General features: G+C 39.3%; 1 long non-coding RNA gene across 1 annotated transcript; it reads left to right on the top strand.

Moving 5' to 3' along the window:
* The first annotated feature begins 720 nt into the window (after positions 1–720).
* LOC122211212 lies at positions 721–27,288 on the top strand. The gene is made up of 3 exons (XR_006198560.1): positions 721–962; positions 22,011–22,131; positions 27,087–27,288. It is a non-coding gene; the product is annotated as an uncharacterized LOC122211212 (long non-coding RNA).
* Positions 27,289–27,649: the final 361 nt, after the last annotated feature.

Raw genomic sequence — 27,649 nt, 5'->3', positions numbered from 1 at the left:
ACTGGAAATTTTTATATTCTTTGGGCTAAATAAAAGGCAACCTTGGGGCACCTGGGTGGCTCAGTTGGTTAAGCATCCAACTCTTGATTTCAGCTCAGGTCATGATCTCACAGTTTGTGGGATTGAGCCCCAAATCAGGCTCTGTGCTGACAGCATGAAGCCTGTTTGGGATTCTCTCCCTTTCTCTCTGCCCCTCCTGCTTGCTTTCTGTCTCTCTCTCAAAATAAATAAATAAACTTAAAAAAAAAAAAAAAAAAGACAACCCTGACAGACTGTTGACATTTCCACAATGGAAACCTTCTCTTAGTACTAAGGCAAAATAGCTACGGAAATGTGGGCAGAGTGCTCTCCAGAGTGCATATTCGCCCTGCCATCGTCATAAAGAGGAATTTATTAGCTCTTGTGCTTTCTTGTCTTGGGTTTTGTTAAGAGAGCTTTGAATTAACCCAAGAGCAGAAATTAACAGCTCTTCAGAAGTTAACTCCCCATTATAGCAAATATTGTTTAGCAAAGAATACTTGTTATTTACCAACAACTCTTTAAGTGCTTTATATGTATAAACTCATCTATCCCCAGTAAACTTATGGGGGAGTTTACCATCATCACCATCATCATCATCATCATCATCATGCCCATTATACAATAGGTCACAATGGACACTGTACAGTTAAAAAATTGCTTTTAGTTTGTTGTAGTGCGTTGAGGGGTGATCCTCCAAAAGATATGTCCATCCAAAACCTGTGAAGCCAACCTATTTGGAAGAATGCTTCCTGTAGATGTAATTAAGTTAAAAACCTCAAGATGATATCATCCTGCATTAAACCGAATGATAAAATTGAATGAGACGTGTCCTCATAAAAGAAGAAAAGGTGCCATGGAGATGGCGGCAGAGATTGGATTGATACATCTGCAAGACAAGGAAAGTTAACGATTGCTGGCCACCACCAGAAGCTAGGAGAGAGGTGTGTATTTCTTTTTATTTTTTACTTATTTTGAGAAGGAGAGCAAAGCACAAGCGGGGGGGGGGGGGGGGGGGGGAGGGGCAGAGAGGGAGAGAGAGAGAGAGACAGAGAGAGAGAGAGAATCCCAAGCAGGCTCTGCACTGTCACAGCCAGAGCCCAACACGGGATTCAAACTTACAAACCATGAGATTGTGACTTGAGCCAAAATCAAGAGTCAGAGGCTTAACCAACTGAGCCACCCAGGCACCCCTAGGAGAAAGGTATGGAACAGATTTTTCCTCAGAGCCTCCAAAAGAAACCAACTCTGGTGACACTTTGATTTTTGGATTTCTGACCTTTAAACCGTGAGATGATAAATTTCTGTGTTTTTTTTTTTAAAGTCATGTTTGTGGTAATTTGTTATGGCAGCGCTGGGAAACTAATGCATTCATAGAGTTAGTAAGCATGAAAACGGGGCTTGAACCCAGCTAGGCTGCTCTGGGTGCTCAACAATTAAGGTATGCTTCCCTATTTGCAAAAAGCAGGTGACATGATTTATGCTGAACTCTCCCAGCAGGTGGAGCAGAGGAGATGAAAGCTATAGGATTTGAGAAAACCTTTAGAGTTTCTCCCCTAGAGCTGGGATTGGAATTGGAATTTGGGAGGGGTGGGGAGAACTCAAGGATTAGCCAATAGCAGTCCCCCATCCTCCTGCATGGTCACCATCATCTGTTTCCCCTGGAGGTGATAATACCTCTGATGGAGTGGTTTGGTGATGCTGATGTGACAGAACATGAGGAGTGAGAGCTTCTAGAGCCACAAGGAGAAACTGCCTGCCCAGGGTTGGCAACAGGAGCTTGTGGCCCTGGACCACGAACACATTAGCCATAACTAGTATAAACACTCCTGATGGTCTGCACTATGAAAGACCCAGGACATAATCCTGGGGGAATGGATGTGGTAGCCTTCTTAATGAAGATTGAGCTGGACTTTTCTACAAGCCTAGTGAGTAGGAGCTAGAAGTAGATGCAATTTAATTTGGAAAAATTGATAAACTTATGAATGTGGCATTTATTGCACTTTACCGTTATAGGGAGTAAACTTCATAGCTGATATCCACACTTCTTTGTTAGTGCATACAAGATTTCATTAATGGGCTTCCGTGGATGGATGAGAGATCATGGATGTCCTCCAGGGAATACTGTCATTGAAACTGTATGTAAAGTGTGTGTGAGTGTGTGTGTGTGTGTGTGTGTGTGCGTGTGTGCCCACAACTTTGAAAATGTACTTCAAAAGTTCACATTATTCAGCATGGTAGGGACCACTAGTATACATGAATTGAAAGGCACCTTCCAGTTCTGATATTTTTTTTGATTCCGTTATTTTCCAATGGCAAAGATTAGGAATCTGTACAATTCCTTTTTTTTTTTTCAAGCTTCATTTATTTCGAGAGAGACAGAGACAGCACAAGTGAGGGGAGAGAGACAGGGAGACAGAGAGAATCCCAAGCGGGCTCCATGCTGTCAGTGCAGAGCTAGACATGGGGCTCGAACTCACAAACTGTGAGATCATGACCTGAGCCAAAACCAAGAGTTGGACACTTAACCGACTTAGCCCCCCAGGTGCCCCAGGAATCTGTATAATTCTTAATATCAAAGTACCCGTGAGGTAAATAGATATTAAAAAGGTACCTTCTAGTCTTGCTCTAGTTGAATAAAGAATATAAAGACATATTCTGCTATTCTATTGTTCCTGTTCTTCTACAGCTAAAATATCCTCCCCAAACTGTATTTCAATGAATTAACCTTTGTTCTGATCATGGGACTCATGGGTTTTCAGGGTTGTTAGGCTGTTTAATCCTGGATTATAACTAACAATGGCTAAATTTAGAAATCAGAGGTTTTCAGGTTGGTAATATTCTTTCAATTAAATAAACACAGCTCAGAGTATTCATTCAGGGAGATCTTATCATGTGCTCATAAAAAACATCATACTTATTTTTTACCCCCCCAGGATATTGCAATACTTCAATGAGACTACAGTCTGTGGTCCATAATGAAGCTGGATAAGGCTCAGAGATGTGATGGTTCTGTAGAGAAGTGGGGATCAGAGGAATGGTTGACATATAGAAGTCTCAAAACTTCAAGTAGATGGGTAGATGGATGGGGCGATATGTTTGGCAGCGAATAATGGACATTGGTTTAAAAAGGTCAGGGTAACAGGGATAAGATTTTCGTCCTAGGAAGGATGGGAGAAGGAAAGAGACTAGGGAAGACCCCAATTCCAGTCCATTCAATTCAACATACAATTCTTGAGACCTTGTGTGCTCCATACCTAGTGCTTGGCACTGGGGATGCAAGGTAAATGAGGCCTTCTCCCTGTCCTTCTAAAACTCATGTTCTGCAGAAAGAGAAACAGAAAGAGAGAGAGAGAGAACATTATGAGCAGTTAATCTAATCCAATTTGATAAGGGCTGCCAGAGAGATATAAACTAAGACAGGAAACTACTGCTTCTGTAGAAGTTAAGGAAAGACTTTGGGAGGGAGTATATTGGTTAGAAACATGCTATGTGCTATAAGTAATAGACCCCAGATGTATAAGTTTATTTTGGCTCATGTAACAGTATCAGTGATTGAATGGGTCTGTAGATTGACTCCTCACCACGGAGTATTTCAGAGACCCAGACTGACAGGGGCTGGGCCATCTTCAATGCAGAGCTCCCCAAATCATCCTGTGCTTCTCTGTGTCAGCAGGCAGAAGTGGAAAAGACACATGGATAAGCCAACGCAAGAGATTTTTATAAACTACGCCCAGAAATGGTAGTATCACTAGGAAGTGATACTACATTCCATGCCTAGAACTAAGGCACTTGGCGATACCTACCAACACGGGAGGCTAAAAAACGTAAAGTAGTTGCGTGATCATGAAGAAGAGAAGAGACTGCAGTTTTGTGAACAGCTAGCAGTATCTGAGCAGAATTTTGTAGGACAAGAAAGAGTTCACTAGTTCACTAGTTCACCAGTTAGAAGGATTGAAGGTGCACTGTGATTATATACAGAAACATTGCAAACTCCCAAGCAAAACTGAACATTCTGTACATCCCTTCTCAATTACCTGCCACCCAGCCCTGCCACCTCTGAAAAGTTTGTTTTCATAATTGTCTCCAAACACACTCTAGAGAAAGGAGAAAAATAAAGACTTATTTATGTGTTCCTAGTGTTACATACATTTATATCAGGGTAAATAATCACGTGGCTGTATTTTTTCCATGCTGTAGTGTATAGTAAGGGCAATCAATCTTTTCTAAGACTAGAGAATCAGAAAAACTTGGAAACATTTATGTCTTCTTCCATGCAGAGACAAACTAATTTAACTTACTGATTCAATAAGGGCCCATCCAGAAAACAAAAACACACCAAGTAAATTAAATAGAGGGACATTAATATAGGGAATTAGTTACAAGGATGCTGGAAGAGATGAAAGAAGAAAAGGGAAGGTGAAAAATGAAATTAGAAACTCTAGGAGGACACTTCCATCCTGAGGGCTGGTGGGAAAATGGAGGTGGGGGTGGGGAGTGCTACCAGAGTGGGAGCCAGGACTAGAGGTATCAGAAGAGGGGAGGGAAGGTGCTGCAGCCACAAACAGACACCAACCAGGGCACAGAAAGGGAGATGTACCCCAACCCTGCATCTGCCCTTGCTTCAGTCAGCCCCTGGGGATTTCAACTGGCTCCTCTAACACCTCTGTAGGTTTTTTTAAATATTTATTTATTTTTGAGAGAGAGACAAGAGTGTCAGCGGGGGAGGGGCAGTGAGAGAGGAACACACAGAATCTTAAGCAGGCTGCAGGCTCTGAGCTGTCAGCACAGTCTGATGCGGGGCTGGAACTCAGGAGCTGTGAGATCATGACAGGAGCTGAAGTCCACCTCTCAATCACCTGAGCCACCCAGGCACGCCACACCCCTGTAGTTTTCAAGGACCTGCTTTCCCATGATACAGATCAAGGAAAGAGCAGGAAATGGATCTGAAAGCAAACAAGCAAGTGGCTGGCCGCCTGCCTTGATTGTATTCACAACAGCTAATTTTCCGTTTAAGTCAACAATGAAGAGTAAGTTTCATTCCCTGCTTTAAGGGTTACAATGGCTCTGCACTGCTTTATGGCTGTTGTTTTCTGAAGCGGTGGAAGCTTTAACAAGCTAGGTTAATAGAAAAGCAGGACATGGAATTTTGTTTGTTTTTGTTTTGTTTTGTCATAGTCTCTGCAATTAGGTTAGGAAAAGGATAGAAAGTTAAACTTTGGAAACAAATAGCCATTTGATTTCTTCACTCCATATTTGAAGATTCTAGCTGATGTAATTGAAAACTAAAATAATCAGGTTGGCTTATATTTCCACAGTCCTTTGTGACAATGAATTGAACAGTGCTAGACGGCTCAAAACATTTTCACAATCATTTTATTCTCAGATACTCACTATCCCTCTGAAAATTAGTAGATCCGGGAAAGATTCCCTTTTGTTAGGAGAGAGAAAAGACCTAGGGAAAGTCAGTACCTTTCACAGAGTCTCAGTTTTGGATGGTTACAAATCAAGAATGAGATCTGTTAACCTTAAAAAATAAAGTTGTCAGCAAACTTTATTTGAGCAAAATGGGTTATTTGAGAATAGCAGAGAATTACAATTTGAGAAAGCAAGCTCTAGGCAATCCAGGAAAACAAAGGCGAGAAAAGGGAGCGGTAAGAGGAACGTGGTAAACATAAAGGTCCATTGGAGGACAGTGGGACTCTGAAGTATGGTGGCTTCTCATTGGCTGAGTCGTGGCTGTCTCTCATTGGCTGGGCTATTGCTGGGGGAGGAGGAAAACCTTTCCTATTCCTGCCGGGAAAGTAAAGTAGTGGTTAAAGTAGTATTTGCTTACAGGGTAAGTCTTCCGGTTAAGTCTGCAATTGACAAGGAGTGGTAGGGGGTAGTGCTCCCCTGCTGGCTTCCTGATTCTATTTTAGTGATGAGGTTTCCTTTTATTAGTTTTCACAGATCCTAGCTCTCTAATTTTGAATACTTGCACTCTTTGCACTAAACTGGTGGATGGGGTCCTGTGGAGAACTTTCCTGGTTTCTAACCTCATCCTTATCCACATTTAGTAAGCGCTCCTTGAAACGCTGGGGAAAACTTACTAATGCGTCTCTCATTTTGAAGCCATTTCACTCCGGGGACCATTGAATTGGTAATGAAACTAGATATTCTCCCAAACAAATCCTGTATTAGTTTCCTAATTAGGGCATCTGCACAACTGGGCGGCTAAAAATAACAGAAATGTATTGTTTCACAGGCTTAGAGGCTAGAAGTCTAAAATCAAGATGTCAGCAGTCCCAGTGGCTTCCCCACCTCCCCCCAAGCTGGCAGATGAGAATTCTTCCTTGCTTCTTCTACCTTCTTGTGGTTGCAGGAAATCTTTGGAATCCTGCATCATCTAGTCTCTGCCTCTGTCTTCTCTTGTCCTTCTCCCCTGTGCATCTATGTCTGTATGTCCAAATTTCTCTCTTCTTGTAAGGATACCAGCTTTATTGAATTTACAACCCATCCTAATTCGGTATCACTTCATCTTGATTATATCTACAAAATCTTTATTTCTAACTAAGGTTCCATTCACAAGTTTTGGGTAGACAAATTTTGGAGAGGAACTATTTTTTCCTCTATCAATGCAAAAACCAATGTAGTAGCAAATTATATTCCAAAAATCCATAAGGACAAAGCAGGCTTTAGCTAGTTTTAAATATTAGTGTTCCATTCTTTATGTCCTGTTCCAAAGCCCCAGAATTTTCCGTTTTAAGTATTTTAGAATAAAATATACTAAGCTCTAGAGATGCAGATACCAAAAGCATTGAATTTCGAGTGAAATAAACTTGAGTTTGGTTTTTTGCTTGGCTACCACCTGGTTCTCTATCTCAGTTTTGTATTTGGAAAAGCAGGAACCTTATTAATTGCACTATCAATATTACAGGTATAAGTACATCATAAAAAGTGTTAGAGTTATCCAAGATATGGAAACAACCAACTGTATATGTATGTGTGTGTGTGTGTGTGTGTGTGTGTGTAATCTATGTTTGTCTATATCTATCTATCTATCTATCTATCTATATCATCTTCTTTATATATGTGTGTAGTGTGTATATATGATGGAATATTATAGGTATGTGTACATCATAAGAAGTGTTAGGGTTATCCAAGATATGGAAGCAACCCAACTGTGTGTGTGTGTGTGTGTGTGTGTGTGTGTGTGTGTGTATACACACATCTTGCCATTTGCAACAACATCAGTGGACCTAGAGGTTATAATGCTGAGTGAAAGAAGTTAGTCACAGAAAGATGAATAGTATATGATTTCACTCATGGAATTTAAGAAACAAAACAAATGAAGAAAGAAGAAAAGAGACAAACAAAAACACAAACTCTTAAATACAAAGAACAAACTGGTGGTTGCCAGAGGGGAGGTGGATGGGGGGAAGGGTGAAATAGATAAAGGAGATTAAGAGTGTGCTTATTGTTATAAGCACTGGGAAATGTATAGAATTGTTGAATCATACTGTATACCTGAAACTAATATAACACCGTGTATGAATTCTACTTTAAAGAAAAATGAAATGAAACAGTTAAGTGTGTTGCAAATTCTATAGGGTACAAAATTATAGGTCCTAATAGTATTAGGGAAGGCAGCCATCACTCAATACTTTACAAGGTAACATAATTGGGATTAAAGGCAAATAGGAGAGAGCCTTCTATTCAGGCCCCTTTAAACTTAGTGTAAATTTTGACATGTCCACCAAAACCTTGTTGGGAGACACAGTAAACAAACTAGATGGGGGCACCTGAGTGGCTTAGTTGGTTAGGCGTCCGACTCTTGATTTTGGCCCAGGTCACAATCTCACAGTTTGTGAGATCGAGCCCTGTATCAGGCTCTGTGCTGCCAGCAGGGAGCCTGCTTAGGATTGTCTCTCTCTCCCTCTCTTTCTGCCCCTCTCCTGCTCTCTTCTCTCAAAGTAAATAAATAAACACTTAAAAACTAAACAAACAAAATAGATGAAAATGGAACTATTCTGTTTGAAGTGGTTGTGGTGAGACGGAGCCACCGTGACTTCTCTCCCCCTACCCCCATCTCTCTAGACAGCTTTCAAGCAACTCTTCACAAGTACCAGGGCTCAACTTAGCACATCTTAAATATCACTGGATAAAAAGACATTATAGATATTAGAGTTTCATCCATTGCTAACATTTTGATGAAATATTTTGATACTTTAGTCTTGGGAATGCAGAAGTTCTCAGGTTCACCTATATGCTCAGCTGTCTTTGGCCCCTAGTAATAAAGAATTTATGTGCAGACTCTAGCTTGCTCCATCCATCAGTATGTCTACCTTGATGCCAACATCACACTTGGTAATTACACATGGAATTGTTTTCTTAATTTCATTTTGGATTGCTCTTTAGAAGAATATACAAACAAAACAGGTTTTTGTCAATCCTTTATTCTGCAACTTTGCTGAAATAATTTATTAGCTTTAGTGTGTTTTTTGTGGGTTCTTTAGGATTTTCTGTATTTAAGACCATATCAAATGGGAAAAATATAATTTTACTATTTTCTTTCCATTTTGGTTGATTCCTTTTTTTTTTTTTTTTTTTTGTCTTATGTAATTTCTCTGGATAGAACCTCCATACAATATTGAATACATATCACAAAAGCAGCCACCTTTGTCTTGTTCCTGATCTTAAATTTTTTTAATGTTTATTTATTTTGAGAGAGAGAGAGAGAGCGAGAGAGAGCATGGGGAGGGGAGGGGCAGAGAGAGAGGGAGACACAGAATTCGAAGCAGGCTCCAGGCTCTGAGCTGTTAGCACAGAGTCTGACATGGGGCTCAAACTCACAAACTGTGAGATCATGACCTGAGCTAAAGGTGGACACTCAACCAACTGAGCCACCCAGGCGCCCTTGTCTTGTTCCTGATCTTAAGGGGAAGGAAAATGTCCAGTGTTTTAGCTGAATGTGGTCTTACTTGTGGGTTTCCATCAATACATCATGTGGAATAAGTTGTATTCTCTTTTTAGTTTGTTCGGTGTTTTTATCATGAAAAGGTGTTATATTTTGTCACATGCTTTTTTCTTCATGAATTGAGATGTGTGTGTGTGTGTGTGTGTGTGTTTCTTCATTCTATTAATGTGGTTTATTACATAGAATGATTTCTCACTACATTCCTGGAATAAATCCCACTTAGTCAAGATGTATAATCCTCTTAATCTGCTGCTGGATTTCATTTTATAGTATTTCGTTGAGGATTTTAAAATCTTTTTCTTTTTAAGTGGAATGAAGTTATAATTAAATTGTGATGCAACTAATATTTGTTAAGTGACTTTGTGTCAGCCACCAACTCCTAATCACAGCTCATTTAGATAAATTCCAGTTTCTATCTGAATTTTAAAGTAATACCTCTCTACATTGCTTTATAATGTACTATAATTTAGATTGTTTACTCATCCACATGGCAATTTCCCCCAAATTAGCCTGAGATCAACAGCCTACCTTGTCCAGATAAAAGTGATCTCATAGAAAATGAACTGTTTCATTTTGATATTAAAATTCCAGTTTTGCCCATTTTAAAATGTCAGGGATTGTCAGTTAAGAACTCTGAGATTATTTGAAGGTCATCTTGTTGAATTACACTGTTGTAGACTTAGGTTCTGGAATCAGGGCTGGATTTGAATCAAGGTTCAAATACAGTACTTGTGAGTTTTTAGACAAGTTATTTAACATCTCTGTGCACCTATTCCTTCATTGTTATTCACATTATAACAATGGTATCTACTTAATAGCATTCTGGAAGCATTAAATGAGAAAATGCAGGTGAGCCATTTAGAATCATGACGGGCACACATTGAGCATTCAATTAACGATGGCTTTTATGGTAATTATCCTATTGGATTCCAGACAATCCACTTCTCTATTCTCACTTAAGTTTAATTCCATTTAGGGAGAATCGGTTACTTACTGAATTACACATGTTTGTAAATTTTCTGTAAATATCTCTGAGAAAATATTAAATAATAGAAGGAAAGGGATAAAATGATGGGCAAAACAATGATACAGGAAAGAATAGTGCCACTTTCCCCAGAAATATGTAATATGACACTAGGCTATGAAGTCAAAGTAGCCAGCCCGAAGGCTTCTTAAATGGAATTAAGAGGAGTCAAGTTGGGGAGAAAAGGAGGCGTTGCCACACATGGCAAAACAAGTGGGATACCTTAATTCTTCCCATGGAAAATGTATTCCACATTAAATCAATCCTGTCCATTCACAGATTGACACACAATTCTGAAAGTGGCCAATTAAAAGAGCTAATTTGTATCTGGATAGATTTTATTATGTTAAAATAATTACGTCCCTTTTCCTATTGTGCCCTCTTTCTGAGAATTTTTCTTTTCGTTCCATTGACGTCAGGTTTGCCCATGTGTCTGGCTTTCTCCAATGAAAGGTGAATGGATGTGACATGTGACTTCTCAGCAAAAATTTAAGGCCCATTGAGTGGTAGCACTATCTCTCTTCCCTCCTCTGTTATAAGACTTGCACTGTCCAAACAGAGGTTTGCTCCTTCAGCCCATGTCTGAAATGAAAACAATATGGAGTAGAACTTGTCTATCAACTTGCAGTAGAAATGAGGCTTGGTTATTGTAAGCCACGTGGCTATTGCGGTTACCCTTGCTGCAGTATGACTTTGCCTAAGGAAAAAAAATGTCCTTCCAAAACAGTGCTAAAAAGACATCCACCACAAAAGGATATTTTTAGTGATACAACTACATGACTTACATGATTAGAAAAAAACCGTATTTACCGTGTGCTATAAGACATCGTCTTATTTTTTAATTGCAGAAATCTGATTCTAAAATCCATATGGAAATGCAAAGGACAGAGAGTACCTAAAATAACTTTGATAAAGAACAAGTCTAAGGACCTAATCTTCCAGTTTTTAATACATGTCATAAAGCTAGAGTAATCAAGATAGTCTGGGGTTTTTGTTTGTTTGTTTGTTTTGCTGAAGATAGACATATCAATGGAACAGAGTAGAACATCCCGAATTAGACCCACACATATGCAGTCATTTGAATTTTGAAAAAAAAAAAAGTGCAAAGAAAAGACAGTGGAGGAAACAAGTCTTGCTGGAATAACTGAGTTTGCTGATAAAGACATGAACTTCAATCCATGCCTTGAATCCTTTACATATGTATGGAAATAAGTCAATATGGATTACAGACTAAAACCCAGAACTATAACATTTCTAGAAAAATAATTGGAAAAAAATTTTTGTGACTCTAGGTCAACCAAAGATTTCTTTTTTTTTTTTAAGTTTACATATTTATTTTTAGACAGGGTAGAGGGTCAGAGAGAGAGGAAGAGAGAGAATCCCAAGCAAGCTCTGTGCTGTCAATGCAGAGCCCAATGGGACTCAGTCCTACAAATTGTGAGATGATAACCTGAGCCGAAATCAAGAGTTGGACACTCAACCAACTGAGCCACCAAGGCACCCCAAAGATTTCTTACGTATGACTCCAAAAGCATAATCTATATTTTAAAAAGTTATAAATTTGGATGTCATCAAAAGTTAGGAACTTCTCTTCAAAAGATACTGCTAAAAGAATAATAAGCCAAAAAAAAAAAAAAAAAAAAAAAAAGAATAATAAGCCAAGTCACAGCCTGGTGGGAAATAGTTTCATAATAAATATCAGATAAAAGATTTCCATCCAGAATATACAAATGACTCCAAAATTTAATAAGAAGGCAAACAATGCCCTGAAAAATAATGAGTCAAGTACCTGAACAGACACTTCACCACAGAAAATATATTAAAAAGATTCTCAACATCGCTAATCATGAAGGTCATGAAAATTGAAACCACAAGATTCCATTGGAATGTCTAAAATGAAAAGAGTGACCCTATCAAGTGTTTGTAAGGATGTAGAACAGTTTTCTTACACTATCAGCAGAAGTGAAAATGGTTCGACCACCTTGGAATACAGTTGGGACGTTTGTTGAGAAGTTGAACATACACATTATAGTGGAAATGTAAATGACTCAACCACTTTCGAAAATAGTTGGGAAGTTTCTTAAGAAGTTAAACATACACGTTATAGCCATAAAATGCAATACTACTCATCAGTAAGAAGCAGTGGGCTATTGATGCACATAAAGACATTGATGGTTATCAATTTAATTATTCTAAGTGAAGGAAGCCAACCAACAAAAGAGTATATAGTATACGGTTTTATTTACACAAAATACCAGGAAATGCAAACCACTCTGTAGTAAAAAATCAGATCAGTGGTTGCCTGGGGCCTGGAGTGGGAACAGACATGTGGGGAAGATTTCAAAGAGGAACGAGGAAACTTTTGAGAAGATTGGATATATTCATTATCTTAACTGTAGTGATAGTTTCACAGGCATATACATATTTCAAAATGTGTCAAATTGTACAATTATAATAGTGCAGTTTTTTAGATGTCACTATTACCTCAGTGAAACCCTCAACTGCTACTTAATTTCCAACCAAGGAGATAAAATTTAAAATCCTCATGTGAGGTCTTCCCAGATTAACTCTGATACATGATCAATATTTGACCATTTCTAGACTTTCTTATTATATCCTGTGTCATGTCAAGCCTTCTTTTTCTCAGGAATAGGTGGCCTGTTCATAACAGATTCTTGGAGGAGAAAGAGTTCCCTATAGCTCTCTTTTCTCACCCCCTTTTTCCTCCCACCTTCCCTCTGCCCCACATTTACCTATAGAAATTTAATGTGTACCAACCATAAACTATTTATTCCACTCATTCCTGTAGCTGTGGACTTGAAAACAAAGCAAAACAAAATAGACAAACAAAAAGTTTTTGCTAGGGGTTGGCTCAGTCAGTTGAGCATGTGATTCTTGATTTTGGCTCACATCATGATCCCAGGGTCATGGGATGGAGCCCTGCTTTGGGCTCTGTGCTGAGCATGGAGACGACTTAAGATTCTCTTTGTCTCTCTCTGCCCCTCTCCTCTGCACGTGTGCTCTCTCTCTCTCGTGTGCGCGCACTCTCTCTCTCTCAAAAAAAAAAGACTTTGCTCTCAAAAGGAGCTTGCAGTATAGTAGAAAAATGAAAAATTATACTCTTATTTTAAGTATTCTCCCAAAAAGTTCACTCTTAAGGAGGTAACGTTTAATTTTTTTTCTGGAAAATCATTTTTTATATACTTGAAAATAATCATTTGAGCTTGACCAATAACTAAAATATAAACAAGCAAACAAATAAGTAAGTAGATAAATAAATAAAATAAAAACATCCATTATTCCAAAGTCTTTTAAAATTTAACCTCGGTTTGGGAGAAGTATCTTTATACCGTAATTAATGAAAAGACTGAAAAGAAAAACATCTAGTTGCTCAGTTTCAGATCACTGTCCCTGCCTTTTACTAAGTCCTGTGTTGCCAAATATGGTTTCTACCACTCTACAGTTTAGAAAGTGGAAAACAGGAAAAGTCCACTCAGAGGAACTACCTTCCCATGGGAACCAAGAGTCCCAGTGCAGCCTGCTACCCGTCATGCCCACTAGAGGGTCGGAGGGGACATTGGTAAATGCCCTTCGAAATGACCAAGATCCCCCTTATGGTCTAAAATAGCACCTCCACATTAGAGGGAAACATTAACTGCACAAGTATGTGTTGACATCCTGCTGTATGCTAGACATTGTGCAAAATTTTCCAGGTGAAGAACAATGAGAGAGGGTGTTCGAGACAAGGGCAGGATTTATGCATCTCTTAGAAAAAGTAGAAAAATTCCTTGAGGATCAAGTCATTATGCCCTTCTGAGAACAAAAGGAGTGCCATCTTTGGGAAAAAAAGGCCAGAAGAATGCACGCAGTCTATACCAGTCAAGCAGCCGGAGAGAAATGGGATTCTTATGCTCACCTATGGTCTAGCTGAGGGAGTGATTTTCTCCCCTGAAACTGCTTTAACTCTGTCTTTGTTGAGACCACACCAGCCTCTGTCTCTGAGTTCTGGAGAGCCCACTTCCCTCTGCATTTATTTGCTCTCTCCTCCTCTGCCACCCACCCAGCATTTTCCTTTACTTACAGGAGTCCTAAAGACCTGAAATAGCAGCGAGCTGACTAAAAATTAATAAGAGCCTCAGAGGGAAAGTACCAAGAGGCGGTTGGCTCTGTGATCGGCAATTTTTTGAGATTCTTTAAATACCCAATTATTTTCGGGACACCTACAGAACAGAAACCATAGGACATGGGAAATAGCTTTTTGGACCAGAGGGAATATATTTTTAAACAAAATTTTTTAACTTGGAGAAGAGAAGAATTATGTTTACAGTACTACTCTTCATTAGCACGCCTGTGCCCTCCTCAAATCTCCGCATATTTTTTTCCTTTTTATGGTTTCAGGTGACTGGCCCAGCGGCAGCAAGAAGAATTTATTTTCAGTATAAACTTCATTATTCTACAGCGGCACTTAATTTGCCCAGGAGGTAACACTGCTATGTAGAAAAACAAATGGCAGTGAGTGAATTAAAATCAGGCCTGGGAATACTTGATGATATATATTACATCCAAACTCAACCAGGAAGCAAATGTAAACCTGATATGTCAAGGAATTGAGAAGCACAGGTTTATATTACTCTGTTTCTTCAGATGAGAAACAGTTTCTTAATGAGCCTAATGAACGCACCAAACCATAACATGGCATCTAAATCCTGTAAAAATGAATCCATAGGAAATCTTTACCACTTTCATTCTGCCTTATCCTACAAACCTATATTGTGGTTAGTAAAATATTTATGTGCTGCACTTCAGAAACGTTATTATTTATGACTCTCAAACAGGAAGGATTGCATCTGATGACCAGGTTTTCATTTAACCATGGGAAGGAACAAATTGCAGTTGAATTACAAAAATGGAAACAAATCAGGCAGGGCGCAGATGATTTGTTTAGCCAGAGACAAAGTTGTCAGGGAACTGTGCTGTAATATGGCTCAAAGGAAAATCTGTGCTATCATTACCTTCCAACAGGTTGTCAAAAATCAGCAGGCAAAGAGGGAGTTTTCCACAAAGACAGGAAAGATAAAACAAAGGATTTTTTTTAATGTAGTGTTAATTGATGCTAAATTATTACCATTGCAGAAAAAAATAAATGTAAATTTTGGTACCTAACAGCCCGTTGGACTGTAAATGTTTTAATCATATGTATGTTACTTTTCAATCAAATTGAATGTTCTTTTCCACCACTAACTGTTAACTTTAAAAAAGTAGAAAGCTCAAGAGATCTGAATTGTTTTTTCAGAATCGTCTCATAGGTCTTCCAGTAAATCACTTAGCTCTCTGAAGCAAGATCTTTGCACTATACTCCTGCTATAGGAAAAAAAAAAGATTATGGATATGTTCCTACATGCCACAGTTATAAAGTAGTTGGTGAAATCACTTAGAAGAACAAAACTCGAAAATGAAGGAAATTAACTACAAAATAATACCCCACTTAACATTTATTGACCATTTATCAAGAGCTTTTGTAGGGAAAAATTATTTGGAACTCTGGTTGGCTATGATTTATATGACTCATGCTTCTTGTTTCTCTGGATTTATTATTTATTTATTTATTTATTTATTTACTTATTTATGTATTTACTGGAAACACACTTTATGTATTTGTTTATTTTTTGTTGTTTATACTTCTATACATTTATTGTCTCTCTCTTTCTAAAAAAAAGGATTTGAAAAGATTAACCACAGTATCCTTCTCCTCCTGGGACAAAAACAAACCAAATTCATTAGTGAAAAGACATTACCAAAAGGTGATAATACATCAGTCTATTGCTCAAAAAATGTCAGTGGCTCCCTGTTGCCTACTGAATAAAGTTGAAACGCTTTCAGCATAGCATTCAAGTTACTTCATAGGCTTTCTTCAACCAGCATGATAGAAAACACAGAAGTCTTAGAAGTCTGAAATCCACCGTTGGTCAATTGGGTCCCAGTTAGCAATATACTTAGTCTTTCTGTATCCAGAAAGAAAGCACAACGTTTCCATGATGTATAGTTCTGATTGTGATGTCAGCTCCAAAGCAATAACCTGGTCTTCTAATTTTTGTTGCTCTTGTGACTGGTCTTTGTTTGTCTTAGTTGTGTCTTTCCGGGTTATCAGAAAGGCCTGATTTGCTTCTCCTGGGGGTTCTAAGCTTCCATCTGGCATGCTTCCTAGTGTGCAGTCCAGATTGGCGGACTTTGCTGCTAAACCCTGCCTCATTTTGGGGTGGTCTCACTGTTCTCCGTGCCTACTCTTCTGCCAGCATCTGTCTTCCCCAATATGTTAGAGTCAGGCTAGGAATTCAAATCAAGGAGAAAGGCAACAATCGCCCAGGACGCAGACTCATCTTCAGCACAACGTTGCTCCCAAGTTGAAATCTAGTTCCCCATTCAGGACCCTGGTGATGGCATTTTGAAATCAGTAGGTGTCAAAGGGATGTCATTGCCTCATTAGAGGTTTGAGTATCCATGTTTATTCCATTACCAAAATAAAATGTATTTTACAACACACTTGCTGAAAGAAAAGTGACCTGATTTAGGTTGGCACTTAGCATCATGATGTGGAAGAGTGTACATTTCTTCATGTAAAGAAACGTGTGTGTGTGTGTGTGTGTGTGTGTGTGCATGTATAAGAGCATGTGCTCACATGTGCGGGTGCATGTATGTGAGTACACAGGGAAACTTGGCAAAGGGAAGTTTCTTTAGTAGTCTTCTGGGTTTAGGATGTGTGTGTGCGCGCGTGTGTGTGTGTGTTTTCTGTGACTTTGGAGTTTGGTTATTACTAATTCCCAACATCAGAACTTCTCATTTTCAAACTTAAGTGTGATAACACATTACAGACAAATGAAAATGCTTGGAGCATTATCTGTTATTTCTATTTATTGCACACCTGTCACCACCCACTGTAAGTTCTGCCGCAGTAGTTTTAAACAAGAACAGGCTAGGAATGTATTGAAATAAAAGTTGGCTCATCAAGTTTTTCTTGAGAAAAACTTCTAATTATAATCTAAACTAGCTCAGATAGCATCAATCAAGTTATTTGTGGGAATAGTGAGTACTTTTGGGTCTGAGCTGAGATCACGATTGTTATGTGATTCTGGCTCACCTGGGATCTAGAATATTAGATTCTAAGGACAATTCTGAATTTGAGTGGATCAGAATTGCTCCAGACATTGACTTTATGAGTAAAGTTTTCACCAATCTCAGACAGAAGAAATACAGAAAACAGTCATTTTTCTGAGAGTGGATGGGTATGACCTTGGTGGTCTTAGATGGGCAGGTATAAAAGTAGAGTCTAAGAAAGGGTGGTTTGGCCCAAGACAAGAAAAGACAGAGAGCAAACCCAAGTTGAGGCAAGTGATCAATGGTAAAATTGCAGGACTCCCCAAAAGAGCTGGAGGAGGAGGTCTGAAAGCCAGGAATGACTATGGTGGGGGTGGGGGGGGGGCAGGGAGACACCTGCAGACAGGGTCAAAAGGGGGTCACAAATCAGCTTTAAACTCTCTATCTTGATACCCATCAATTGGCACCTGGCGTGGGAAGACCATAATAAAAGATTTAGCAGTTGGCTAGAAAATCCCACTATCTCTCATCCAATTAGGGAGACTGCACTCAAGAGAGTGGTCAGAGGGACATTTGTTTGCTAGTAAACCCACCAACAATGGTGTCACAAGAGATAGGACCAAGAATATGGTCTTTTATGTTGCACGTGAGAAACCAAGCGGACACAGAGCATTAAAGGTGGAAGGGATCTCGGATACAATGCATGAGACCTAAAAAGGGAAAATGATTTGCCCAAGGTCAAACAGCTAGTTAATGGCAAGAATATTGATTTACTGGCTCCAACTTCCTTGTTCTTGCCAGGATTGTAGCACAGCTGCTCTTATTCCCTTACATTTATTTCCAAGGAGAAGACGGCGTAAGAAACGAAGGTGGCGTGTTTCTGATCACAAAAGAAGGAGATTTCTCAAAAATAGACAAGTTTCTTTCTTTGTTTTGGATTTTTTGTGAGAGAGACAGAGAGAGAGACAGAGAGAGAGAGAGAGAGAGAGAGAGAGAGAGGGAGAGAACATGCACCCATAAGCAGGGGAAAGACAGAGGGAAAGGGACAGAGAATTTTAAGCAGGCTCATGCCCAGTGCAGAGCCCAGTGCAGGGCTCTACGTGGGGCTTGATCTCATGAACCATGAGGTCATGACCCGAGCCGAAATCAAGAATCTGACACTTAAACAACTGAGCCATTCAGGTGCCCCTGGTTTGGTTTTTTTGGTCTGCTCTTTTGTTTGGTGGTAGTGGCTTCAGCGATTTCTTCAATGCTTCTTTTTAAATGCTTGGCTCTTGTGATTGTGTGTGTGTGTGTGTGTGTGTGTGTGTGCATATGTGTGTGCCTATGTGTGTGCATGGGTGTGTTAGAGTTAAAGGGGGACTTATAATTTTCACTACTGACATGATAACAAAAGCACAGGCAACAAAGATAAAACAGATAAGCTGGGCTACATAAAAATTAAAAGTGTCTTTGCATCAAAGGACACAATCAACAGAGCAAAAAGGCAACCTATGGAATGGAAGAAAATATTTGCAAACCATCTATATGATAAGGGGTTAATACACAGAATGTGTAAAGAATACCCGCAACTCACCGACGAGAGAACAAATAACCCAATTTTAAAAATGGGCAAAGGATGGGGCGCCTGGAGGTCTCAGGCAGTTAAGCCTCTGACTTCAGCTCAGGTCATGATCTTACAGTTTGTGGGTCTCTGTCCTGACAGCTCAGAGCCTGGAGCCCGCTTCAGATTCTGTGTCTCCCTCTCCCCTCTCCCTCTGCCCCCCTCCCCTTTGGTATTCACGACAACCTTGTGCAGTTGTTGAAGTATTATCACCATTTCCCAAACGATGAAACTGAGGCTCATGTAGGCTAAGACTTTCTAAAGATTATCACATTAAAAATGGCAGAAGTAGGATTCAAACCCAGGTCAACTTGAGTCCTTTATCCGTATATCCCATAAAATATATGTCCCCGGCATGTCATACTTTTATGGCAGCAATTATGTCTGAAACTCATAGGAAAGATCAGGAAGGTGCAGGTAGGTTGGAATTTAAATAGGGTGGTCATGATAGGCCTAATTTAGAAGGTAACTGTGTTAGACAGAATAATAGCCCTCCAAAGATGTCCACATCCTAATCCCCAGGACCTGTGAATATGTTATATGACACAGCAAAGGGGAATTAAGAATGCCAATCAACTGACCTTAAAATACGAAGAATATCCTGGGTTTTCCAGGTGGGCCCAATGTAATCACAAGAATCCTGAAGTGCAAGTAGAGTGGGAGGCAGAAGAAAAGTCAATGTCAGAGTGGGAAAGACCAGACTGGCAATTGTTGGCTTTGGATATGGCAGGGACTACGGGCTAAGGAATGCAGGCAAGTGTCTAAGAACTGGGAAAGATAAGGGAACAGATTCTCCCCTTGAGCCTTCAGAAAAGAATGCAACCCTGGTGACACTTTCATTTTATCCCAGTGAGACCCACATCAGACTTCTGACTTTCAGAAATATATGATAACAAATCTTTGTGATTTTAAGCCACTAAATTTGAAGTAAGTTGTTGATAGCAGCCATAGAAGAGCAATACAGTCACATTTCAATTTCTTTTGCTTAACCTGCTTTTCCCTTGAAATTCAGAATGTTTTCAATTTTTTTAGAAAGGCAGTATCAATTGTACCCCAAATATGGCAAGGTTTAGGCTGTTGTTTTGTTGTTATCTTTCCTAATTGGTCCTCTGCCAAGAGAAATGTGTAAAAGACTCACCTGGGCCTAGAGAAAACTTGAATATCATCTGTGTAAAGGTGAGAATTGGAACAGAGACCAGAATTGTGCCCTTGACCTACACTCACAATTACTGCTCTGGGCTGGCAATATTTAGGAAAGATCACTGGGACCCTGAGAAAGAAAGCAGATGAAGACATCTCTACTTATCATGATCGATGGGGAGCATCCCCTTTACCTAGAGGCTTCTAGAGGGATCAGGAAGGGACCTGTACTTATTTGATATATATGCAAGACAGTCTTCTAGATGCTGGGTATGCATTCCGTCATTTTGTTCTTACAATACCCTATGTCATTGGCATTGTTATTCCTTGCACAACATACCAGGAAAATTAAAGCTGGTAATAGCTTAATAAAGTGGGTGACAACCATGAGTTGTTAGATCTCAAACACTAGACTATTTTTCACTGTATTGTTCTTGAACCATTTCTTATGGAACCTTACACCATTCTGAGAATTGAATGAAATCAGTAGAGTCTCTTCTCAGAAAAGTGCACACATAACCACAAACATGTATGCATATCAGTGTATAGACATTTTTATATGCAATCCTCAGGGGCCTTGAAGGTTACATACGGGTTAAAAAATCTTGCCTATATGCCATTTCCTGCCATTGGAGGCAGTATGTTCCAGCGCGAGGGAGCTATCTATAAGGAAATGCCACATTGCAATCCCTTGCTCTACCATTTGCTATATTTGAAATAAGAAATTACTTAACCTCTCTGTGCCTCATTTTCCTCATCTATAAAGCAGGATAGTAGTAGATCTGATCTCCTGGGGTTGTGGTGGGGATTGAAAAAGTTTTTACACAAAAAAGCACTTTTAGAAGAGTAAGTGCTTAATGGTCTTTAATAAATGCTTTCTATTATCATTGATGTTGACTTATGAGCTCCAGACTCAGGCAATATGTTTTCAAGGATAGCCTTAGTATGACGGATAAAGCAGGAAGAGTCCAAAGCATCAATAATTACAATACTTGGAGAAGAAAAATCCATGTTTCAGGTAATGCACCTGCCATCTCTACAGATATTGACTCTTTGAATAACAGGGTCAGTGGAGACAAAGGAGCAAATGCATTTTTATCTATCCAAAAGCATTTTCATGACACTTGTCTCCAGAGAATCAGTATGCTGAGAGAGAGATTAGACAAAACATCAGAAACTTGTGACTTATAACTTCAGGGGAGAAAACATTTCAGAACACCCAGCAATTTATGATGAAAGAACATTACTGAGAAGTTCCTTGGGGATGGAACAGAGAACCTTCAGAAGGAACTTGATGTGTTTCCCTCTGTAGGAAAAAGGTAGAAGGGAAAAACTGGCAATGCTTTGATCTGCTGGAAAAAAATAGTTTAGCAATCTTCATCCTCTATAAACATATCTAGTCTCTTCAGTATGAGCACATTACTAAGTGTCCAACATTGCTGATAAATTTAAATAAGAGTAACCATGGTGATAAGAGGAGAAAAATGGAAGCCTGTGTATTACCTGTTTCCTGTATTTAAGTAGTCTGCCTAAAACATCTAGAGATGTTCCAACATAGGAAAAAATAATATTTTCAGGTTTCTTGGACATGTTGATTGGTTACTTCAACCAAGGATTTGTTGGAATAGATTTTTTTCCCTAAAGAATTGCCTTGAATTCTCATTATTTCCTTTCTCTATTCCTTCCTGTATATTTTTCCCTTTCCCTCTTTCATTTCTTCACGTATTCAAGCAAACTCAAAATATTTATTCTTATTTAAGGTAGCGTTCAGGGTGTGTGGGGAGTGCAGATCTTCACCTGATATGACCACTTAAGGAAGAGTCATACCTGCCCAACTTGTAGGTAATTAAATTCTTCAAGAACCAATTCAAAATGATAATAGGAGGAATCTTTAACCCGGGACTTTATAAAGACAACCAAAGGACTTCTTGGATATGACTGAAGCCTTACACACTTATCTGCCTATATTGAGTGTTTACTATGTGCCCCAGGTGGCCACTTGCTAAAATTCTAGCAGCATTAAAAGACGATAAAGCATCTTTCCTGTCTTCAGGAAGTTCACAGTTTGGTCGCACAGTTAACAAGTAAAACTAAAACATGAACCTAGGATTTTTGAGGATAAGTTCAAGGCTATTAAGAATGAAAATAACTTCAATGCAATATTTGTTTTACAGAACTTTTGGGGAAACCACCAGAGCATTCATTCAGAGATCATTGTTTTACTATCTCTGCATCAGGGCATCATAAGCATTTGGAATGATTCTTCCTGACCAGAATACACAGATGGCATGTTTGGTAAGTGAAAGAATTCGTGTAGCCTATACAACACAACTGCTTTGCAACCAGTGCTTTGTAAAGTCACATAAAAACCAATAGTCCGGTAACTAGAAATAATTAAAAACAATGGAAATATTTAGTATAGTACCTCTCAAAAAAACCCCAAAAAGTAATGGTAGCAGAAGATTCTAAAGTGGTGGCTGTGTTCTTGGAAGCTGGCAAAACTGCTTTAAAAATCCCCTTCCCCATATCACTCCTTGTCAATTTCTCTTTCCCTCTCTACAGTTGTCTCAAATCTCTTCCGTCTCCCACTCCATGCACCTCAAAAACCCCTATTCTCTTCAGCTGAAACAGCCCCATCTGTCCTCTAACATTGGCCTTTTTGGCTCATGCCTTTTGGTTTGTTTTATGTTATCCTTTGCCTTATTCTTGTATTCTATATAAATAAAGGAGGATCCCAAATTGACCTGGCAAGTAATATGTCTCTATCCTTTGGGAGAAGTAGGAGAGAGAAGATGGTACATGTTGATAATTTAATGTCATTCCTTTTATGCTCTTCACACTTGGGTTTTTAAAAATGGAGTTAATGTTGCATGCTGTATCTTCAGAAAGGTGCTAAAAGGCCCAATCTCTGCTTTTATTTTTACTCGCATAAAAAATTGTCGTTCTGAGTCACTGAGAACCTAACTGTTAGGCCTGGATATACAATAGATTCATTGGGAGTTCACTAACTTCTTTAGTAGCAGATGAAATTTCCACAGAAAATACAGGCTTATGGCTCTCACAGAATGGATTTCACTGGTGTGCTGGCAGGGGAAGGACATTTAGAGAAGACTTCACACGTTTCTCCACCTCTCAGAGGCCCCAGAGCCACAAGCTGAGTCTATACTGGAGGAAAGGTGGAAGGCGAAGTTTGAGATTAGAGCTTTAGAATGGGCTGGACTGAAAATAGATTGTTTTAATAATCGTAATGCTTCAAATGGCTGCTAACCAGTGGGAAAGGAAGATTCAACAGTAACAGTTAACAGTAACAGGGAGGAACACATCTCGTGTTTTTATACCTTACAGCATTCAAGCTCTTCCTTCACCAGGCCAACTATCCTTCTCGTCCTGCACCACAGTGATTTCCGCGTGTGTACGTAAGTGTGCAGGTGCATGTAGCAGAACAAAACCTCTCCTACTTCTCTTCTTTAAAACGAAAGGGCTATTTTATTCTTTTCTTCTAGCTGAAATTTAGAATAATTTTTCAAGTTCTAAAACAAAAATGTCAATTTGTTTTGCAAGTGGAAATGTGGTTAAATTCATAGATTATTAGAGAATTTGGCATCTTTCCAATGCTGACTTCTTCCAGCTAGAAATATGTTAGTAGCCTCCTTTTAGGCAAGTTTTCTTTGTGTCTCAACACAGTTTCATTTTTCCGCTACACATTCTGCACATTGGAAGGGTCGTTTATTCATTCATTAAATATTAATTGGACATTTACCATGTGCTAAGCATTGTTTTAGATACTGGGGACATAGAAGTGAAGAAACTGGACATGATGATCCTTGCTCTGATGAAGCTGAAATCCTACTGAAAAAGAGTAAAAAGGAAACTAGAGTTTTTCTAATGGTCATGCTTAGGAATTTTATGACTTTATGTGGAAAGATTGGTATGTCCTTTTGGATTATTTGCTTCCAGTAGACTTTCAGAAGTTAAATTCCTCTATCTACAATTATGAACAGGTGAAGTTCAATTGCTTTCTGAAGAAGTTTATATTTAGTAATATTCCTTAGAGAAGTAATCAGTTGTGACTAGATGGCATGCAGGCCCCATTTCATCTAAGCCTTAAAGAACCTGCAGGATTCTCAGGGCAGAGAACAGGGGGTGGCTTTCAGGAGTGAAGAGTAAGACACGTGGCTGTAATCACCAGAGGTGCGGAGACTTGGTCAGAGATGTGGACGTAATGTGACACATCACCCAAGTTCTAAAACCCTAAGATGGTTGTTTTCTGCCCTTCGTACATGACACCCCTAGGAAGTACAGTGATGTGCTGTGTGATCTTTATACCCAGAAAACTTTCAGGAATGTTCTCTTATTGACATGGAACCTGGAGGGTGACCTAGGACCAGAGGGACCCAACTCTAACAGGAACGCTCTAGGAGCCTTGTATAGTCATAAATAAATTGGGAGGAAGAAACTCCCTAAATGCCATTTGGTGAATGGTCATTAAGACTTTTCCACACTGTCCTGAGCCTTCAAGACCCTGGAGATAAAGTAATGCTAAGGGATGTGCTCATTGAGACCTGGATCTCTGCCAAGACCACAGACTTAGCCTCTGATGACAGCTCAATTACTCCTTGGAAATCAACAAAATAGTTGCATCCTGATGCTCATGAAAGTGCTCCTGATATTTGTTAAGCCCTGATGTATTCATTGATACTACAGCAAATATTTGATAAGTCATTAGAGCCCTCTCGGAAATAGGGAGATTAGCTGGAATTGTCTGCCACAACAAAGATGCACGCTCTACCCCACATTGCAGTTTGGGTATCCTAGGAAATAGACTCCGAGGCATTGATGTGTGTGCAGTAAATGCACTGGGTAATGCTGTTGGGGTGAATAACTGTGGTGTCGTGAAAGCAGAGGAGCAAGTTGAAAGAGAAGGAGACCCTAACAGCCTGGGATCTCACAACAAAGGCGGCAGTTCTGGGGCTGGATGCTCTCCTGGAGTTGTCCCCCTCCCCACTGATGCAAGGGGAATGCAGGTATCCTGCACTTTCCAGAAGTTCCTCTTGCACCACATCACATTTAGGAAGACCTACTTTCGTATCTATCTTGCTAACTGGAAGAAATCCAAAGAGGAATTTTGCTTTTTCAAAAAGAGCCTTTACCATACTAATGTAGGTCTTTCCTAAAAGCAGAGTGGCATATTGTGAACTTTCAGAAAGCAGGGAGATACTCTTTGCTTTACCCCATTTCTGCTTACAAAAGTTTGCGTAAGAAAGAGCTACTTCAGAGAGCAGGGGAAATCTGCAGTCCTTTGTACTTGGGTATTGACCAGTCATTGGATGTGAGCTGTGTCCAGGAAGGAGATTGACCTTGGAAGAGTGGGTTCTCTTCATCTCATAGCAGTGTTCCAAGGGGATTCAGCTGAGAGCTGGCGGCAATCAACACTCCCAGCAGTTGGGGGAATAGATACCTTGGTCCTCCAGGGAAGGATCTAGGTGACACAACACGGCATACACTGCATTTCTTAAAAAAGAAAGGCTACAGATTTTAATTGCTTTCTTCTTTCTTGTACTTCATGCATATCAATGAAGGTGTGAGTACATGTTCTCTCCTCTGCCGCCTTTGCTCCCAAGACTAGACTTGAACTTATAGGATTTAAGGTCCTGTTCTATAATTAAAACAAAGAACTGTGAGAGCACATTTGAGTTGTTGGTGGGATGGGATTTATGCTCAGTGCTCTTTAATTCCTTTTCCGTCTCTCATAATTGTTACAATTATGGACATTCTGACCCTAACCCTATTTTACTCTGGGTGTTATAAATGCTCTCTCTGGTCCAAAGTAATGTGGTGTAGTAAAAAGTTTTAAGAATAGACCAGGATTAAACCTCACTTTGCCACTTGTTAGCTTTGTAATATTCAACCACGCTGAGTCTTGGTTTTCTAACCTATACAATGGAATAATAATCACAATTCTAATAGTTAGCATAGGATTTTATGAGAGAACAAATCTGTGACCCAGATGAAAGCTCTCTGAAAAGTAATAATAAAAATGAAAATAATTCTAACAGCAGCCTGTATTTCTGAGTATTTTCTATGTACTCAGTACAATACTAAAGGCTTTACTTCGGTTAAGTAATCTTTACTGAATCTTCACACAAAAATCATAAGTTATGGTTATTTTGACAGAGATGAGAATGATGACGGCCAGAGGGGAGGGGGTGGGGATGGACGAAGTGGGTGAAGGGAGGTGAGAGATACAGGGTTCCGGTTATGGACCAAATGAGTCCTAGGAATAAGAAAGCACAGCATAGGGAATACGGCAATGGTAGTGTGACAACATTGCATGGTGACAGATGGTAGCTACACCTGTGAGCACCACATAACATAGAGAATTGTGGAATGAATGGATTATGTCGTACACATGAAACTAATGTAAACATCATGTGTCAACCATACTCAAATTAAAAATAAATAAGTAATGATAAAAATTAAAGTTAAAAAATACGAATAGAATTGGAATAAGAGAAATAAAATTGAAACCGTTCAAAACCTTTTAAAGATATGGCTATTTTATGGTTATGTGGCTAGGGCAGTATCTAAAATATTTAACACGTGATATGGCTTGGTTACAGATCAGTCAGCATGGAAGCAATTGAAACAGTTGTCGTAAGCATCTGATTGTACCCATTTTACAGATGGGGATATTGAAATATGGAAACTTCAGCTACTTGCCTAAGGACATAAGGCCTACAGGTGGCAGAGATGGGTTTAAATAGTCCGATTTCATAGACTATAAACTTAAAGGGTTTTCCTAAACTGCCTCCCAATCTCAAGATCTAGCTGGGGTTGCTTGAAACCTTTAATTTTATTATCTTGAGAATCCCTAATCTTACTGAGTTTTCAGTATAGCTCTGACCCACCAGACCCAGCCATCATAGCTATTTTCTTACTAATACTCTAGATCTTCTGCCAAATACAATTGCCAGGGTTTATTGGACTAAAGGCTAATGTTATGAGTCACTCAGAGCCAAAGTGGTTACTGTAATTATAAGGGACAATAGCAGTTATTAAGAGTGATTGTGGTAAAAGCAAGCTTAAAATTAAGTTTATTTAAGTAGTTCAATCAGGAGAAATATTAAAATCCAGACTTGGGTGGAGAGTGACTTGGGTGCAAAAGAGTGAGGGTGACATTAATGACAAGGAAACTCTCAGTAATAAAATGACATAAAATACCATAACCAGGTTAATTCCACTTCCCACAGGCTCTTTGACAATGGCAGAATCTGGGGACTAACACAGAAGGCTATTCCCTGAAGCAAAATGGATTGATCCAGATGCAGAAAGCAAAACAGATCATCGTGATGGAGACATGGGGTAAGCATAGAAACAGATGCAAGTTTCTTTTACTTTGTCTGAAAGAAACACAAAATGGAATTCTTAGAGGAGCATCCCCTGGAAACCACAACTGAAATCTCTACATCCACTTCAAAAGACTCATGCTAACTATGAACTGTTGAAGTAGAATTGTGTCGGATGTGTGTGTGTGTGTGTGTGTGTGTGGGCACATATATGTATATCTTCATGTAGTTTGTTGAGTGACTAGTGATCAAACGTGTAAGTACCTGTTAAACTTGTGCAAGTAAACATACATACATGTACATCTCATAAAGTTACACATATGCAGAGACAAGAGGCCAATGTCTATGAAGCCTTCTCTGGAAAACCCCATTCTATATCTAAACATTAGACCCATCTCTTCCTTCCCTGTGTCTAAATCCAAGCACTTCCTGTACTTTCTTTGGATACTTTGACTTTGGTTATTTGT

Source organism: Panthera leo, chromosome F2, assembly GCF_018350215.1.
Source record: "Panthera leo isolate Ple1 chromosome F2, P.leo_Ple1_pat1.1, whole genome shotgun sequence".
Taxonomy (NCBI): Eukaryota; Metazoa; Chordata; class Mammalia; order Carnivora; family Felidae; genus Panthera; species Panthera leo.
Note: the sequence above shows the minus strand (reverse complement) of the source record. Positions and strands in the feature narration are given on the sequence as shown.